This window comes from Mobula birostris, chromosome 10, assembly GCF_030028105.1.
Source record: "Mobula birostris isolate sMobBir1 chromosome 10, sMobBir1.hap1, whole genome shotgun sequence".
NCBI classification, from domain to species: Eukaryota; Metazoa; Chordata; class Chondrichthyes; order Myliobatiformes; family Myliobatidae; genus Mobula; species Mobula birostris.
Window position 1 is genome coordinate 51,801,813 of NC_092379.1, and position 19,964 is coordinate 51,821,776.

Below are 19,964 nucleotides of genomic sequence, written 5' to 3' on the forward strand. Positions count from 1 at the left end.
GCCAGGTTCACCGCAGAAGAATGATCGTATCTGGAACGGAGGGGTCACAGTCGGTGATCTCAGAAGACATTACAAAGGGCTCGCCTGAAAGATAACTGTGAGGAATATCGAAGGTCTGTTTGGAATCCGTTTTGAATATTCATTCACTTTCGCTCTCTCTCTTCTCCCCGCCCCAACGGCACAACAGCAGTTACTGCGAACTGAACTGAACTTTGCATCACTTGAAACTGATCATTTACCGCTAGACTGCGATAGAGCTTGATTGATCCTATTATCCTAGTTCTGTGTACATGTGTGTTTTATCATTGCTAAACTGTTGCATTTATATCCTTTTGATTAGAGTACTGTGTTGCTTATTTCTTTAATAAAACTTTCTTAGTTCCAGTAATCCAGACTCCAACTAAGTGGTCCATTTCTGCTGGTTTGGCAACCCAGTTATGGGGTACGTAACAATAAACACAGGAAATTCTGCACATGCTGGAAATTCCAAGCAACACACAGAAAACGATGGAGGAACTCAGCAGTACAGAGGATAAATAAACAGTCAACGTTTCAGCTGAGATCCTTCATCAGGGCTCAGGTTCAATACAGGATGTGATGGCCATTGGCAATGAGTGCAGATCCAACACCAACCTCTCCTGTGAAGTTGCTTTTGGTTTCAGCAGCTATGATGGTTAAATGTTCATCGTATAATGTGTTTAAACATGCTCCCCAGAATGAAGGCATTGTTGCTGCAGCAGGTAAGGTGACTGAATGAGCCTCTCCCCAGTGCAGATATCCAACAATTGGATGACTCTATGAATCCCTTCCTCATGAACAATCAGTTGAACAGTCTTTCTTCAATGTGATAATTCTGGAGTCTTGTCAGTCTGTATGATCCTGAATTTCTTCTTACATTAGTAACAAGTGAATGTCTTCTCCTCTCTGTGATCTCACTGGTGTAACAGAAGGTCCGAACACCATATGAATCACTTCATTCCAAGCAAGTGAATGGCCTCTTCTTGGGGGTGAACCTGTCAGTATCTAATCAGTTTGGATGAATGAGTGAACCCTGCCTCACACTTGGGGTGGGTTAATGCCTTTTCCCAGTGCAAGCTTGCTGCTGTGTAACTGGGTCAGATGACACAGCAAGACCTTCTGTTGAAGGGTCTTGGCCTGAAACGTCAACTGTACTCTTTTCCATAGATGCTGCCTGGCCTGCTGTGTTCCTCCAGCATTTCGTATGTGTTGCTTGGATTTCCAGCATCTGCATAATTTCTCTTGTTTGTGACAGCAAGACCTTGGCACACTTGGAACAGCTGAACTTCCCATCAACATCGAGGAAGTACTGGTGGTTTCAGGGTACTGGAGCAACCATTTGAGAACAATAAATTGCAACAGAAAGATAAAAATAGATCCACGAGTTTCCTTTTAAAAACGCAAACACCAGGAAATCTGCAGATGCTGGAATTTCAAGCAACACACATAAAAATTGCTGGGGAATGCAGCAGGCCAGGCAGCATCTCTAGGAAGAGGTACAGTCGACGTTTCGGGCCGAGACCCTTCATCAGGATATACAGACATCTAAAGCAGAGTAAAATTTAAATTGTCCATTCAGGCTTGAAGATGTAATCGCTGTGGTGGATTTCTTCCTTTGTCTTTCCTGACGAGGGGGATCACTCTGCCTGGCAGGTGAGAGTTCTGAGCTTGTTTCACAGCCACATTCTGGGGTCTCCTCCATGGTGGTTGTAGGAGCTGACTCTGAAACTGCAGGAAGTGATTCCGATAGCTCTGGACACCTTTTTTTGTCCTTTTCTCTCTCTGGGTCTACCTCAATCCCTTTCTTTTTCTTTCTCATGCTCCTTCTCCCTTTCTCACCATTCTCTTTCTTGTTCACATCCTTTCTCTCCATCTTTTCCCTTTTTCTTTTTCTAGTTGTCACATTTTGATCATGGGAAGGTCCATTTAGTTCACTGGATTATTCTCTTATTAATCCTATTGCTCCCTCCATGATCTGATCTCTCCTCTTGGTTTTCTCATCTGACAAATCTGTTACCCTATCTCCATTGACTCCCATCCAACTGGGCTTTTATTGGTCATCTAGTTTTACAAGCACCTTTTTGTCACCCACTTGGTTCATACAATAACCTGAATGAACACAGAGTAGATTCTGGATCTTTACACTCACAAAAGCTGAATGCTTGCAAATTTCCTGAAGCTTCTTGAACTCTCTTCCAGTTTAAAACCAAGCCACATTTTGCAAGTAACTGTCTGATTAACATATCGGAACCTTTCTCAGATATGTTGCCTACCAAGACTGCTGTAGTCGGAGCAGTGTCTTCATCACTTTCATGCTTTCTCAGAGCAGCATGGTCTTTCCTTGGTCCAATATGCTTTCCAACCAGAGACACAGAGGTTGACACCAACACCTGCTTGTCCTCTGTTGAGGAATGGTTCATGATGTTCGGCATGGAGACAGTTGTAGTATCATCCAGTACCTTTCTTAATTCACTCTCAGATGGCTTTGTTGCATGGGATGTAGCATACAAATTGTGAATGGATCTCCAATCACGTTGTAGTTGTCTCAGCCAATCACACCCTCACAATGCTGGTTCTCCTCCTTTCACCACATACAAGTTCATTGTGGCTTGTTGGTTGTGTATTTCAAGTTATGGATGTCATTCCCACAGGAGTTATCTTTTCTCCAGTATAAGTTCTTAAAGTTAGATATCTGCAGGCTTCAGTTTGGTATCTCTGAAATGATGTTCAAACTCATTTTGTGGAATGACTGAAACAGCTTAACGAGTGCCATTTTAATTAATATGGCATTCACTTCTGACATAACCCATATTGCTTGTCTATTGTTAATTTTCACACTAAATCTCAAGGCTACACAATGCAGTGTCACTCTCTTCATTATCAAATATTTCATCAATGGCATGCAGATTAGTGCTCTTTCTGAAACTGCAGCTTGACTTTCTTTTTGCATTTTCTCTTCCCTGAACAGTCCATTCACTTTTGTCTGCCCGACATACTCCTTGTATGCATCCTACGTTGTTGGATTTTCTACAAGTTTTGTCTAAATCTACATTTGTTTGGAGTATGTGAGCCCCTGACACAATGGTAACACGTTTGTTTGGCCAGACCGGTTTTTGTTTAGACAATACAATTTTGTTCTCACTCACTTTCATTTCTGACTGCAAGTCAAATGTATCTCTGTCTGCTGTTTCCTTTGAAACAGCAATTTCCACTGTTCTTCTAAATGTAAGTTATGCTTCAGTTAGCTGTTTTTGAATGCTTTCTTTTCAGATTCCACAAACTAAACGATCTCTCATCGTATCATTAAGCCCATTACCAAATGGACAATGCTCAGAGAATCTCTTCAATTTGGCCACGTAGGCCCCCTCCTTTTTGATTCCACTATGATTGTTCTGCAATCAACAATGGCTTTGATTCTAAATGTCCCCGCATTACTTTCACGATATCAGGAAAGCTCATTTCTGCAGGTTTGGTTGGAGGAGTCAAACTTCAAGGAAAACAGTATGCCTAATGCTCTTGGCAAACTTGGCACTCGCTTCTCATTGATTATTTCATTTGCTTCAAATTACTGTCCCAATAGCTCAGTATACACGATTCAATTTCCTGTTGTGTAATCAAACTCATCAATCTTTCCGATGGAGCCAGCCACTGCTGATTTATTATTATTACCATCATCCAGTACTCACCCTTTATGAACCCTGAATTCTTCCATTTTCTGAGTTTCTTTGTAAAAAAAACTCAGTCGTGTCTTCCCTTCTGAAGATCACTATTTTCTTAAAAAAGAACTTGACCCATCTGTGCACATGCTGGGCTGTTCCTTTTGACTCACCATTGTTTCTGTGTGTTTTTAGTTCCAACATCTCACTGTGTTTTAACAGGTCGGTGGCCATGCCAAGTTCATTTGGGAAAATGCCTCATCACGAATGTTATGGTTTGTAACTTCAAAACATTAAATTAATTCAAAGGAGGATGCAGGGTGACCAAAAATGCAGTTGTAACTTTGTGTTTACTTCAAGAGAGGTGCCCACATATTACATAGTAGCATGATGGCATATGCAATTATTGTATTTTTTTCTTGTCAGTCAGTGGGTGCCGTCCCGAATCTGGGGTTGGCGGCTATGCACCTCCATCTTCTTCGATCTTGTGACAGCACCGAGTCCAGTTTGTTCTCGCTGGACACCCTGGCGCCGCCCGCCGCCGCCCCCGCCGAACTCGAGCCCGAGGCCGTGTCGGCCTCCAGCCGCAGTCTATTCTTCGAGCTCGGCCCTTCCTTAGGCGGAGGCCTTGGGCAGGTCCAGGCTCACGGTGCAGCGCCCAAGTTCATCATGCCTCTTCTAACTGAGTGCATAGCATACGATTCGTAGATACCTGGTGAGGCTTTAATCTCTTCCACGGAAGATGACTGTTGGCTCACAAGGAGCTCATCTGCCCTTTGTCAGGTCTTGTTTTTTCAGTCCTGCTGGGTGTCCTCACACCCTCCTCACCAGACTAAGTCTGGAGGGAGAGCCGGCCCAAGTCACCGACCACTCGACCACAGCTTTTTCTTGTAACCCATAATTATTTAACCAAACAAGAATACTTAATTAAACTATATATATAATCTTATATATATATGATTATTCAAATATTAAATACACAACAGAGTTCTAAGAGCAGCAAGCTCACCTTCCTGTTAGCATCAGTACAGGAAAGAATCCATTCACTAGACCTGATGCTACACCAATAAATTTAGAGTAGAGAGACGACATTCGCCTGTTTTGAATGTGGAAAGAAATTCATTCTTATTGAACTTGGTGAGAGACCAATGAGTTCATACCTGGGACAGACCATCTGCCTGCTCTGAGTGTGGAAGGAGTTGTACTCAGTCATCCAAACTGATGGCACACTAGCGAGTTCATACTGAGGTGAGGCCGTTCATCTGCTCTACATGTGGGAAGAGATTCACTCGGGCATCCAGCCTGATGGTACATCAGCGAATTCACACTGGAGAAAGGCCTTTCACTTGCTCTGAGTGTGGGAAAGGATTTACTCAGTCATCCAGCCTGAACTTACACAGGAAAAGGCACACTGGGGACAGGCCGTTTAGCTGCTCTGAATGTGAGAAGAGGTTCATTAATTCATCCAGCCTCCTGAGACACCAGCAAGTTCACACAGGGGAGAGGCCATTCTCCTGCTCTGAGTGTGGGAAGAGATTCACTCAGTCATCTGAGCTGTTCTTACACCAGCAAATTCACACTGGGGAGAGGCCATTCTCCTGCTCTGAGTGTGGGAAGAGATTCACTCAGTCATCTGAGCTGTTCTTACACCAGCAAATTCACACTGGGGAGAGGCCATTCTCCTGCTGTGAATGTGGGAAGAAATTTGTTCAGTCATCCTGTCTGCAGACACATGAGCAAATCCACACTGGAGAGTGGTCCTTTGCCTGCACTGATTGTGGGAAGAGGTTCACTCAGTCATCCAACCTGCAGTCACACCAGCAAATCCACAATGGGGAGAGGACATTCATCTGCTCCGAGTGTGGAAAGAGGTTCACTCCGTCATCTGAGCTGTGCTTACACCAGTGAACACTTGCTGCAGGCAGAGGCAGCATGGAAACCGGCCCTTTGGCCCAGCAAGTGAACACTGATCATCAACTTTCCGTTTACTCAAGTGCTCCATTAATCCCATTATTATAAATTTTCCCCACATACCCATTGACCTCTCATCTTGGCCCCATCAGATCCAACTATTACGTGCACATCAGGGGCAGTTTACAGAGGCTCATTAACCTATCAGGACATGTCTTTGGGATGTGGGAGGAAACCAGAATACCCGAAGGAAACCCATGTGTCATAGGTAGAAGGTACAAACTCCACGCTATTGGGATTGATCATGGATAGAGAAGATGTCTTTAATAATGGGAGGATTCCAGGACCAGAAGTCTTACTGCCCATTATGCTGCTAGTGGTTAGGGCACACAATGAAGGTGATACATCTCTGACAGTGTTCAGGGCTTCTTTCATATTGTCAGTAGCTTCCTCTTGGTTTTCACTACTGTCTGTCATGAAATCCTGGGTGGAGATTCAAGAATATCATCTCACTCAAATGTGGAAGCATTCGTCATTGCTGTTTCTGTAACAAATTTCTTTTACCAGTCAGGGTTGTTAGCCCTGAGCTGAACCCCCAAACCTGGAGGACTGGTGGACCACTCTTAGTCTGACCTCTAGCCTTTGACCTGTCTGGCATGCGAAACTCTACCAACAGCCAAAGCATAAAGCTCTGACTCCAGCCAGCACAGCTCTCTGTGGCATTGAGGCACGCAAGACTCCGCATCACGACCAGGCTTTGACTCTCTTGAAGGAGGACCAGAGGGCATAACTTGAAAACAGAAGGATGTCCACTTATAACAGAGATGAGGAGGAATTTCTTTAGCCAGCAGGTGGTGAATCTGTGGAATTCATTGCCACAGACAGATGTGGAGGCCAAGTCATTGGGTATATTTAAAGCAGGGGTTGATGGGTTCTTGATTTGTAAGAGTATCAAAGGTTACGGGGAGAAGGCAGGAGAATACGGTTGGAAGGAAAAATAAATCAGCCATGATGGAATGACAGAGCACACTTGATACGCTGAATAGCCTAATCAAGCTTCTATGTCTTATGATCTTATGACCTCTGATTTTGTGAGGCCTCTGCTTTCTTGCACTCTTCTAGCTTTCTTGTTTTTTTTTAACCTAGTTTCCAAAGTAATGCAATTCTGTTGTTCACCTCCATCTCAACCTGCAGTGAGGAGTTAATTATCATTGCTGTCTGGGTGAAGTGTCTTTTTTTTTCAAATTCCCTGTAGGACTTTCAGCAGACTGATGATGGAGAAAGCTCACTGCAATGCTAAGGCGGCAGATCTAGTGGGGCCAAGGCCTCACTGTGCCAGAGACTCATGGTTTGGTTCTGATGTTGGGTGCAATCTGTGTAGAACTTGCTCATTCTCCCTGTTTCTAACATGAGTTGCAGTTTCCTTTCATGTATTGAAGATGTGCTGGTTGGTAGGTTAGTTGGCTGCTGTTAGTTACCCGCAGTGTGTAGGTGAGTCAGGCATCCTGTGAATGAATGCAAAGAGGGACTAATGTAGGGTTAGTGTAAGTGCATGATTGGTGATCATTGTGGACGCAGTTTCTGTACTATCACATTCCCCAGACCCCAAAAATGAGGTCAAGAGCTAATGTAATGCTTAATATTTCTTCCCTTTAATGTCTTTTTTTCTCTTTTTTCAGGGTGGGTGGGGTTGTGTTGGAGTCCTTGATCTGCAGATGCACTCAAACTATGTTCTTTATGGCAATGGTTTCCACTCCCAGGGCTCACTCACTGGCTGTTTTTTGATATCCCAAGGATGAGGCCTGGAAGAAGAGCACGCCTTCAGGATTCTGAGGCTCTGCAGCCTTGTGGATTCCAGTGCTGCTGACTGAAGTGTCACGGGAGAAATGGAACATTGCAATCAGCGGATCGGCTGTTGAAGGCCTCTGTACTCGGATTGCTCGCTCTGTCTTTTTCCTCGGTGTTGGGGGAGAGTTTGCCGCCGATTCTCGAGTCAGAGAACTCGGAATAAAAGTGTCGCAGCAGAGTTTAACATCACATTCAGTGAGTTGTTTTGTTTTGTTAGTCTCCCCTCTTGCTGTGTGACGCCTTTCTGTCCCTTTATTAGGGAGAGAGATAATCTGTGGCATGTTGAATTGTCAGGTGAACGATTAGTTTTTGTTGTACTGCAGATGATGGTCTCCTTGGGTACTTTGCTATTGCTTGCTTGGTGGGTGGTGGGTGCTGATGTTTTTTGCAGACGTAAGTGGGGGAAGGCTTATGTTTTGCTGCTGCTTGTGGGTGGAAAGGGGGAGAGGTAGCTTTGGGGTTCATAAACAAGAGAAAACCTGCAGGTGCTGGAAGTCCAAGCAACACAAACAAAATGCTGGAGGAACTCAGCAGGCCAGGCAGCATCTATGGAAACAAGTACAGTCGACGATTTGGGCTGAGACCCTTCAGCTGGATTCATAATGTTTTTACTTTGGGGCACTCTTCTGTTTCTCGTGGATATCTGCGAAGAACAAGACCTTCAGATCATATACTGTATACATTCTCTGATATTAAATGGAACCATTTCAACCCTTTTCTCTGAGCTCGCTTCAAGATTGTGGGCCACTTTACATTTTTTAATCTATCTATCTACTTATTTAGAGATACAGAATGGAGCAGGCCTTCTGGCCCACCAATCCATGACACCCAGCAACCCACTGATTTAGACCTAGCCTAATCACAAGGCCAATTTAGAATGACCAATTAGCCTACTCACTGGTACGTCTTTGGTCTATGGGGGGAAACTGGAGCACCCAGAGGAAACCCACGAGCACATGAGAGGATGTACAAAAGCCAGAATTGAATTCCAAACTCCCCTATGCCCCAAGATGTTATGCCATTGCACTAACCGTAGCAGCCCTACAGTATCAGTTCTCAAAGGAATGGGTATCATGCAGTTGAGTTACTGCAATTCAGAACTGTGCTGATGGATCCTGTGCCTCATTTATTGTCCCAGCTCATCCCGCATCCCCCCATTCACAATCTCAAAAAGCATTGACTTCCATCTGGAATACATTCAATAACTGAATAACCGCTCCTCAGCTAGGTTGGTAACCGCTGATGTGTTTAAGGAGGTTCTATCAAACAGCCCATTCCAACGTGTACCTCTTATAACTCTAAGAATATTAGGGTTATAGAGTAATATTAGGGGAGGGGAGAAGGAGATGGCGGCGTGACACAGCGCACGCGGCCGCTCCGAATTGATATCGTATTTGTTAAATAGGGGCTGCACACAATCCTGATTTGATGGAGACGGACGTGAGAAGCACGGAGGAACACCTGGAGAAACTCCTGAAATGCCTGCTTCGCTGCTACTGCTACTGTGCAAATTGAGAATGTCCGGAGGGGAAGGCCCCAAATCCTTGGTTTTGCCTATTGCCTGTTGCCGGGGCTGAGGTTGAAGCGCTCAGCAGAGATGGTGCTCAGTGCTCGGTGTCAGAGGGCTGGTCGGAGGCTCGAAGTTTTCGAACGGACTCAAAGTCGGACTGTGGTCGGTGCTTCCAGGGTGCTGCATTGGCAAGTTTGTGGCGCTGGAAGCTCATGACAGGGAGAGTCTCTTCCTTCTATCGTCTACGTGAGATGTTGGGGCTATCGGGACTTTGAGACTTTTGTTTACCGTGCCCATGGTCTGCTCTTATCAAATTATGGTATTGCTTTGCACTGTTGTAACTATATGTTATAATTGTGTGGTTTTTGTCAGTTTTTTTAGTTTTGGTTTGTCTTGTGTTTCTGTGATATTATTCTGGGGGAACAAATTGTATCATTTCTTAATGCATGCATTTCTAAATGACCATAAAAGAGGACTGCGCGTCCTCATAATCTAATAATCTAATCTAATCTATTAAAATCACCAGAGATAACTAAGGAATTGAGTAAAATTGCCAAGGAACAGTGAGGTAAGGCAGTTAAATGTTTATGAATAGGGAAAATTACACCAAATAGAACTCACAGTACTCCCCCGGTGAGATATTTTCAAGGACTGGACTCCTAAGGTCAATATATTTTTGAAATTAGCAATTCATCCTGTAATTATATTGTTTAATGTTAGAATTTGTATGTTATGCTGTACGTGTGGAAGATTATATGTTCCACAACACAGAATTGAAATTCTAAATGCTGTAAAGAATCCTTTGTTAGAGTGATCCCAATGGTGTTGACACTTTCAGGATAAAGAGGAATTATGATAATATAGCAATATTTAGTATATATCTGTATATATGTATATCATTGTCTGTTAGTATTGCTGAATTGGTATTTATATCAAACCCTCGTTAGATAAGTCGAGGATATTTCCTAATCAGGATAAATATAACATCCTTACTAACCCTAATGTAATAACATGATTGGATTTATCACGCAGTAGTCAGATTCGAACATTGATTAAAAGGGTGAACAAATACATGAAGTTCGCTTGCGGAATGAGCAGTGTAACAAGTGGTGTGGATTTTGGGCTTACTGGAGAGATCCATAGATAGAAACAGAGCATGTAGGAACCAGCCTGTCTGAGTGAAAAGGCGAGAAACTCTCGGAAATCAGGGCCTTCAGTCAACAGTAACCCATGCCCTTCTTCTTCTTCTTGTTTTACGGCGGTTGGCACCCAGCTTAGTGGTGCATTACTGCCACCTTCTGCTCCGGAATGTGCAATAGACTTACATTCCAAATTCCTTCACCCAATCTCTCTCTCTCTCTCTCTCTCTCTCTCACACACACACACACACATACCCTAACCTACATTTTATCCTCCCATCTTTGGCTATCCTAGTACCCTATTCCTGCTTATTCATCATATCCTATATAAAACCCTTGTACCACTTAAGAAAGCTAAAAATATCCTGACCTGTGCTCTCTCACCCATGCCCAGCAACCCTTTTAATGTGAATTCCTGCACCCCGAATTCCCTTAGATTATCATCTCTCTCTGTATCCCATACTTCCTGCAACTCAGAACCACATGTTCTACTGACTCCTCTTCCTGACGTTCCTCACACAATCCTGTCTGGTGTTTCCCTATCATTTTCAATGTTTTGTTTAACATACAGTGCCCCAGCCTTAACCTAGTCCACACAGTCTCCTCCCTTCTGTATCCACTACCTACCCTAGTCCCTGCAACACTTTTTTGTATTTGATATAAATGCCTCCCTTTCCCCTCCTTGTCCCATCTTTCTTGCCACATTTGGTTGATTTTTTCCCAGATTACACACTTAATCTCTGCTTTACTGATACTAATGTGCATTTCCATATTTTCTTTCTTTAACACCCTCTTTGCCAACTCATCCACCCTCTCATTCCCCTTCACCCCTACATGTGCTGGAACCCATAAAAATTTTACCTGACCTCCCAGATTTGCAATTCTTGAAGGACTAAAGGACTTAAAGTACATCTTGCCGACTGTTTGAGTGAAAAGACCTTAAACTTGCTAGAACTGAGGATGAATCTGAGCATATCAATACCTTGACTTGTCTAGCTTTCTCCACCCATCGCAATGCAACCAACACTGCCAGCATCTCCACTGTATACACTCCTAATTTATTAGATGTTCTTCTGCTGATTTCAATTTCTTTTGCTGGTACAGCCACCCCAAACTCTGTCACTCTTGTTTCAGGTTCCTTAGCACCATCCATATAAATCTGAGTATAATCACTATATTTTTCCATCACATGACAGTTAAATGCACTTACCAAATCAGTTTTATATTTTCCTTTCCTTTTTACTTCTAACAAATGTCATTCTATGTCAGGCCATACAAGCTTCCATGGAGCTACAATGGGTTAAACTACTGGAGGACTTATCCTTAGATCAAACACTCCACATTCTTTAGCAATATCATTCCCTACCTAACTAAAGTTATCCATCTGAAACTTCCCATTTTCCCAGCACTCCTGCAACACTCCTTTTGCAGGGTGAGAATCATTGTGTCCCTACAAATTAGCCCAGTAGTTTGCCATCAATTGCATCCTTCTTAGTTCCAAAGGCATTATTCCCATTTCTACCTGTAGGGCTGACACTGGTGATGTTTTAAAAGCCTCACTGCACACTCTCAAAGCCTGAGACTGAATCACACCCAGTTTCCTTATAAGAGACCTAGCTGCTGATCCATATGCCATATTTCCATAGTCCAGCACAGATCTTACTAAAGCCAAATACACTATCTTCAACGCTGAACTACCCGCGCCCCATTCCCTGGGAACAATTAACGAGCAATTCAGCGTCCGTGAGGGAAACTGACAGTCGGTGTTTCGGGTGGAAACCATTCACCTCGACCAGCAGTTGTTGCATCTCCCTTCTATGTGAGTCTCGTTTACCAAAACCAAATCCCCCACTCAACTCTGCGGGAACGAGAATCCCAGAGGTGAGGATTTAATATTCCGGAGAGAGCAGGACCAACCGGGAGAGTCGACAGCCCCCAGATCAGCGAGAGCCGAAGGGCGCTTCACCCACAGTGCGCAGGCGCGGCATCTTCAGCCGGCTTCTGACGGAGGACACATGTCTGTGACGGCACAGAGAGAGGGCATTGCGTCTGCGTTACTCCGTCAGCTGCCGCTGGTACCGGCATTGCGCAGGGGCACCGGGTAATGTCGGTCGGGGCCGCCTGAGGGTAGGTGGGTCGGGAGGGGCGAGTTTGGTGACAGGGAATGGGGATGGGGATGGTCTGAGATGGTGGCAGAGAATTGGGAGGCGTGAGGGGAGGTGTGGACGGTCGTCTGAGAGAGACGGTGGGGGCAGAATTAGAGGGTCATGGTTGGAAGAGGCCCTGAGGGGCGGAGAGCGATTCTGAGGGAACGGGCTAGGATTCACCACTTGCGGGCAAAGGACAAAGATAAAATTAGAGTCAATGTTCTTCTCTGAGGTGAGGCAAATTTTACAGGACTGAACAGTTGATGGTTTGGGCTGAGCCCCTTTATCAGGACTGGGGAAAAAAGATTAGAAAGCAGACTGAGCAGGTGTGGGGAGAGGAGGAGGAAGTAGTAGAGGGTGGCAGGTGATAGGTGACGCTGGGAGGGGGTGAAGTAAAGAGCTGGGAAGTTGATTGGTGAAAGGGAGAGAGGTCTGGAGAAGGTGGAATCTGGTAAGAGGGTTAAAGACTATGGAAGAAAGAGAAGAGGAGGAGCACCAGAGGGAGGGTGATGGGCAGGAAAGGAGAGAGGGGAATGGTGAAGGGGGAGGCGATTACAGAAGTTAGTGACATCGATGTTGCCATCAGATTGGAGTAGCCTTATTGTGGCAAGGACATGTTGAAATGAGAGGTAGAATTAAAGTGGGTGGCCACCAGGAGATCCCACTTTTTCTGGTGGACTTCTTTGTAGGTGCTCATCGAAGCAGTCTCTCGATCTACATCGGATCCCACCAATATACAAGAGGTCACTCCAGGAGCACCGAATACAGTAGATGATCCCAACAGACTCACAGGTGAAATGTCGCCTCACCTGTAGGAATTAGGCCCTGAATGGTAGTGAGAGAGGAGGTGTAGGGAAAGGTGTGGCACCTTTCCACTTGCAAGGATTAGTACCAGGAGAAAGATCAGTGGAGAGAGATGAATGGACAAGGGTGTTTCATAGGAAACGATCCCTGCAGAAAGCAGAAAGTTGGTGGGGGTGGAAAGATGTCTTTGGTGGTGGGATCCCTTTCTTCCATGGTTTACTTGTTCCTATCGGATTCCCCCTTATCCAGCCCTTTATCTCTTTCAATAACTTCCCAGCTCTTTACTTCACCCCCCTCCCAGTTTCACCCATCACCTACTATGTTGTACTTCTTCCCCCCACCCCCCCACCATCTTCTTAATCTGACTTCTCATCTTTTCTTCCAGTCCTGACGAAGGGTCTCGGTCTGAAATGTCAACTGTTTACTCTTTTCTGTAGATGCTGCCTGGCTTGCTGAATTCCTCCAGCATTTTGTGTGTGTTGCTTGCCAAAGAAAAAGTTAAATTTGCAATTGGAAAGGATATTAGGACCAAAGATTCTGATCTATGCATGGAGGCAGAGGATGTGGGGAAGGTGGTTCATCCACTTGTGAAGAAAACAAGAATGACCATGTAGTTCAGGAGGTATTGAGTTTAGCATCTTTGAGAGCCAGTAAATCTCCAGACCCAAATAAGTGTATCCAAAGTTGCTAAAAGGAGCCAGAGAAAGAGTTCTGGAAGTTCTGAACATTTTACAATCCATCTTAGATCACTGATGACTCCTTGCGTTATACTGTTCTTTGGCTCTGGAAATTGTGGATGCATTGGTGATCATTTTCCAATGTTCCTTAGATTCAGGATCAGTTCCTGAGGATTGGCGAATGGCTAATGTTATCCCACTTTTTAAGAAAGGATGGAGGGAGAAAACAGAGAACTATCGCCCTGTTAGCCTAACATCAGTAGTGGGGAAGATGCTAGAGTCCATTAATTAAAGGTGAAATAGCGGCATATCTTGATAGCAGTGATAAGATTGGGCCGAGCCAGCATGGATTTACCAAGGGCAAATCATGCTTGACTAATCTATTGGAGTTTTTCGAGGATGTAACCAGAAAGATAGACGCAGGAGATCCAGTGGATGTGGTGTACCTTGACTTTCAGAAAGCATTTGATAAGGTACCACATAGGAGATTGGTGGGTAAAATCAGAGCTCATGGCATTAGGGGGAGGATATTGACATGGATAGAAAACTGGATGGCAGATAGAAAGCAAAGGGTAGCAGTGAATGGGTGTTTCTCGGAATGGCAGGTGGTGACTAGTGGGGTGCCACAGGGCTCGGTATTGGGACCACAGCTGTTTACGATTTACGTCAATGATTTAGAGGAAGGCATTGTGAATAACATCAGCAAGCTTGCTGATGATACTAAGCTGGGTGGCAGTGTGATGTGATGAGGATGTTAGGAGAATTCAAGGTGACTTGGATAGGCTGGGTGAGTGGGCAGAAACTTGGCAGATGGCGCTTAATGTGAATAAGTGTGAGGTTATTCACTTTGGGAGCAAGAACAGGAAGGCAGATTATTATCTGAATGGTGTGGAGTTAGGTAAGGGAGAAATACAAAGAGATCTAGGAGTACTTGTTCATTAGTCTCTGAAGGTGAATGAGCAAGTGCAGCAGGCAGTGAAGAAGGCTAATGGAATGTTGGCCTTTATTACAAAGGGAATTGAGTACAAGAGCAAGGAAATCCTTTTGCATTTGTACAGGGCCCTGGTGAGACCACACCTGGAGTATTGTGTGCAGTTTTGGTCTCCAGGGTTAAGGAAGGACATCCTGGCTGTGGAGGAGGTGCAGCGTAGGTTCACTAGGTTAATTCCTGGGATGTCTGGACTGTCTTACGCAGAGAGGTTAGAGAGACTGGGCTTGTACACGCTGGAATTAAGGAGATTGAGGGGGGATCTGATTGAGACATATAAGATTATTAAGGGATTAGACAAGATAGAGGCAGGAAATATGTTCCAGATGCTGGGAGAGTCCAGTACCAGAGGGCATGGTTTAAGAATAAGGGGTAGGTCATTTAGGACAGAGTTGAGGAGGAACTTCCTCTCCCAGAGAGTTGTGGAGGTGTGGAACGCGCTGCCTCGGAAGGCAGTGGAGGCCAATTCTCTGGATGCTTTCAAGAAGGAGCTAGATAGGTATCTTATGGATAGGGGAATCAAGGGTTATGGGGACAAGGCAGGAACCGGGTATTGATAGTAGGTGATCAGCCACGATTTCAGAATGGTGGTGCAGGCTCGAAGGGCCAAATGGTCTACTTCTGCACCTATTGTCTATTGACAAGGGAGAGAGGGATACACAAAGTAATATTAGTCTCGTTAATAGTGGGCAAATTATTGGAACCAATTCTGATGGACGGCTTTACCCTTCATTTATTAAGGCACAGATGATTTGACAACAGTCTACATACACATGTTTATGACAGGTTAGTTGAGATTATATTTTTTAGTCCTGAAACAATAACCCTGTTTCTCTTACCACAAATGCCTCCTGACTTGTTTCCATTTCAGATTTCCAGCGTCAGCAAATTTTTGATTCTTTTCTACCATTGTTTCTCATTCAATATTGTGATGAGGTTCAGTGACGGCAGTGTACTTATTGTCTCAGGGTTTCATCAAAGCTGTTAATCAGGGCTTGTATGACAGGATATTCAGGGGGAAAAAAAACACAATATCAAAACCAATAGGATCCAAGAAAAAGTGATGAATTGGCTCCAAAATGGATTCAGTAGCAGGAATCAAAGGATAATACTTGGCATGTTTTTGTGATTGGAAGTCTGTTACAAATGCAGTTTTATGTGGCACAAAATATTTCTTGCTTTGTAATACATATTACTAAAATCAGTATAGAGAATATGATCAAGTAGATTGTTAATGATGTGGTCAATATGGAAGAAAGCTTTCAACTACAGTAGAGTATTAATGGACTCGTCAGTTGGATGGCAAGAAGTGAATGGAATTAAGAGAGATGTGGGAGAATGTATTTGAGTTGGAACAACAAGGCAGAGGAATATACATTAGTCGTGAGGGTGTACTGAGAGCTGTCGAGGAACAAATCAAAGCTCTTTGGCAACACCTTAATGTAGCATGAATGTAGACCTTAATGCCTAACGACTATCAGCACATCATCTGCAGCACTTGTGGACCCAACACACAACTCAATCTATGTTACCAACATCCTTCGCCAACACTTCAGTAAATCTGACCGCCTGGCTGTGCTGCATTTGCCTGCATGCAGACAGACCCTGAAGAGAATGGCACTGGTGAATAGGACTGTGAAGAACTGAACAGCAGAGACAGAAGACTGCTTTGAGTTAGTAATTGAACCATGTTCAAGAATTCATCGGCTTACCTAAATAAATATGCCACAGTTGTCATTGACTTGATAGACGTACATTGAAGAGTATGTACCCACAAAAACATTCAAGCCCTTCCCACCAGATGTCCTGGATGAACCAGGAGATTTGTAATTGGCTGAAGGCTGGGTCTGTTTAGGGCTAGCAACTAAGAAACATAACAAGTCCAGGTATGACATCTGACAATTGTGAGTGCAAAGAGGCAATTTTGGACTAAACTGGAACCACAAATGAGCGCGTGAGCATTTAGACGATATTGGTTTCTGCAAAATGAAATCAGTTAGCCTAAGTGGCAATGACTCGTCTCTCCCAGATGAGCTCGATGCGTTTGATAGAGAGAAATATGACACACTCATATGAGCTTCCACATCTCCAGATGGCCCTGTAAACTCAGTTTCTGAGACCAATGTCTATGCATCTTTCAAGAGGGTAAATCCACTGTTATAGGGATCACCCATTGTAATAAAGATCAGAGAGAATCAATAATTACTGACAAACACATGAATTCAAATACTGAGTACCTGTGTGCACACACCCACTAGGTTTCCCTGACTCTCCTGAATAGTTTAAAAAAAAGGTAATACCTGGTCAAAAGAATCTACGTCGGCCAGGTGTTCCTCGTAGTCCCAGTCACTCTCTCCATGTGTTCCACATAGGGTTGCTCACCCTTGTATCTGTGATGATTAATCTTTGTTATCGCTGTTTTTGCCTTCAAAAACCTCTACTTTGATATTCATTCCTTATCAGTTCAAATGTTGCAATTCAGTGTCGTTGGCTATGGGTCATCTGACTGAACTACTGAAACCTTTTTATTGGCTCTGGTCCAGACCAGCATCCATTTATTGCCCTTCTTCTGCAAGTGACAACTAGTAATTTATGACTGTTTGTTCTAAATCAGTAACCAAACCAGTATCCAGCTCGAATCATTCAGGGAAGACACAGACCTCAACACTTACGAAACTGCATGTTATATTGAACCAAAGAATACTTCACAAATAACTTCTTATTTGGAAATGATCTGTAGCCCAGCAGATTACCTGAAGCATCATCATGTCTATTATAAAATATTAATCAAGCCAAGCAACTTCAGCTTCACAAAACGGCAACCTCCATACCTTCAACCTCGTGGCAAGAGCAAAGACTACTGGTCTGTCTGCTTCTACTGTCCTTGATCCATTCGAATTCACTGATTTGTAGACTGTAGTTCTTTTTGGCCAACACCACAAAGGTCATCTGGTTCAGGAAGCATGCCTGGGTATTTAAACTCTATGCAGACCAAATAACTGGGGTATTTACAGACATATTCTGTTAATTGTTGGGAGGAGAAGATGGTGACGCTCGCAGCAGCCACTCCAGTGGTGATGTCTGTTATTTGTCAAGTAGGGTGCTGTGCACAATCCTGGTTTGATGGAGATGGACGTGAGAGCACGGAGGAACACCTGGAGAAACTTCTGAAATGCCTTCTTCACTGTTGCTGCTACTGTGTGGTCCGGAATCTCCGGAGGAGAAGGCCCCAAGTCCTCAGCTTTGCTTGTTGCTCGGTGGCCAGGGCAGGGTTGAAGCACTGGGCAGAAGATGGTGCTCAGATGGGCTGGTCAGATGCTCGAAGTTTTTGGACGGACTCAGAGTCGGCTGCGGTCGGGTGCTTCCAATGCATCGGCAAGTTGTCAGCGCTTGTAGGTTCATGGCAGGGAGAGTTTCTCCCTTCTGCCGCCTGTGTTAGATGATGAATCGATTGGGACTTTGAGACCTTTTTTACCGTGCCCATGGTTTGCTCTTTATCAAATTGCAGTATTGCTTTGCATTGTTGTAACTATATGTTATGATTATGTGGTTCTGTCACTTTTAGTCTTGGTTTGTCCTGTTTTTTTTTGTGATATCGTTCTGGAGGAACATTGTATCATCTTCAATGCATTGCATTTCTAAATGACAATAAACGAGGACTGAGTGTCCTCATAATCTAATCTAATATTCAGCCTTTCACTTCTGCGGTCTGAGGTTCTTACCTGCTTCAAATATTATCTAATGTACCAGTGTTTAAAAAAAACGTAGTGACCTTTCTCAATGACTACTGGCTGGTAGTGCTTACATTGACCGTAATGAACTATATTGAGAGAGTGTCTTTGGCCTACATTGATGAATCAATGGTGGAGAAGGGCAGCAGCTTTATGACCTGTTTGGGGTCTGGCACATGCAGTAGATGAAGGCACACCAGTGTCTACTGCTTAGAATAAGGGGGTTTGGCTTGTCACCAAACACTAACAAACTTTTACAGATTTACTGTTGGAAGTTTCCTGACTGGTCGCATCATAGTCTGCTTTGGTAATTTGATTGTGTAGGAATGTAAGAAGCTACAGAGATTAGTGGACTCAGCCCAGTACATCACAGGCACATGCTTCCACACCATTGATAGTATCGATATGAGGCACTGCCTTAAGAAGGCAACACCTATCAAAGATTCCCAGGACGTGCCATCTTCTCGCAGCTACCATAAAGACCCACACCACCAAGTTCAAGAACAGTTACTTTGCTTAACCACCCCAACTCTTCAACCTGTACGTCCTTATTCACTACTTGATTATAGGAACACTATGTCCACTTTACACTACAATGACTGTTTCTTTTGCTGTAATTGTGCACCTTTTTTGTATGATTTGTGTTGTTTGTTTTCCTTATGAATATTGTGTACCTGATGTAATGTGGCTGTACGTTTTTCATTGCTTCTGTGCATACATGTACAATAAGCTCAACTTTGACTTTGGATATTAAATAAGAATAGAAAATGATAGAAATACTCAGGTGGCTTCAATTAGAAACCCAAATGATCTTTAGTCTTTGACCTGAAACATTAACTCTGTTTCTCTTTCAGATTTCTAGTATCTGCATTTTATTTTGATCTTTAACTTAATGGTAGCATAATAATGCAGGCAGTTCTGTAAGATGCGTGGGAAGCTTCTTAGCAGACATACCCTTGATGCTCCTATGTTCTATGCCATAACTGTATAACACTAGTAGTTGTAAAGGCTAATCTGTGTATTACTGGATAGATATGGTTGCACAGCAGACTGCAGATGGAGATAGTACAAAGGCTTTACTGGGATTTTAAATTGTTAACTATGAGAGAGTAGAAAAGTTGTTTTCATTGGAATGGAAGATGGTGCAGGCAGATTTAATTGGTGTAGACAATTGGCTATCTAGAACTGGGTGGTGAATCTTTATTGGAATGTGTTCCCAAATTGGCAATAATCTTCAAAAAAATTCTCTCATGTGCCAGGGTAATTTTGAGCAGAGATGATCATTGATTAATAAATTAATTACAATAATGATGTTTTTAAAGAAAAGGGATTAGTCCTGTTGTTTCTTTACATGTAAAGAAACATTTTCTTTACATTCCCTTTCTCTTTACCATTTACACCTCGGACTTCAACTACTGCATAGAGTCTTGTCATCTTTGAAGTTTTCTGATGACTCTGCCATAGTTGGATGCATCAGCAAGGGAGTTGAGGCTGAGTACAGGGCTACGGTAGGAAACTTTGTCACATGGTGTGAG

General features: G+C 43.7%; 1 pseudogene; it reads left to right on the forward strand.

Annotated features, from left to right (window-relative positions):
• The first annotated feature begins 670 nt into the window (after window positions 1-670).
• The window catches only part of LOC140203679 (uncharacterized), a 131,669-nt pseudogene continuing 112,375 nt past the window's right edge, over window positions 671-19,964 (forward strand).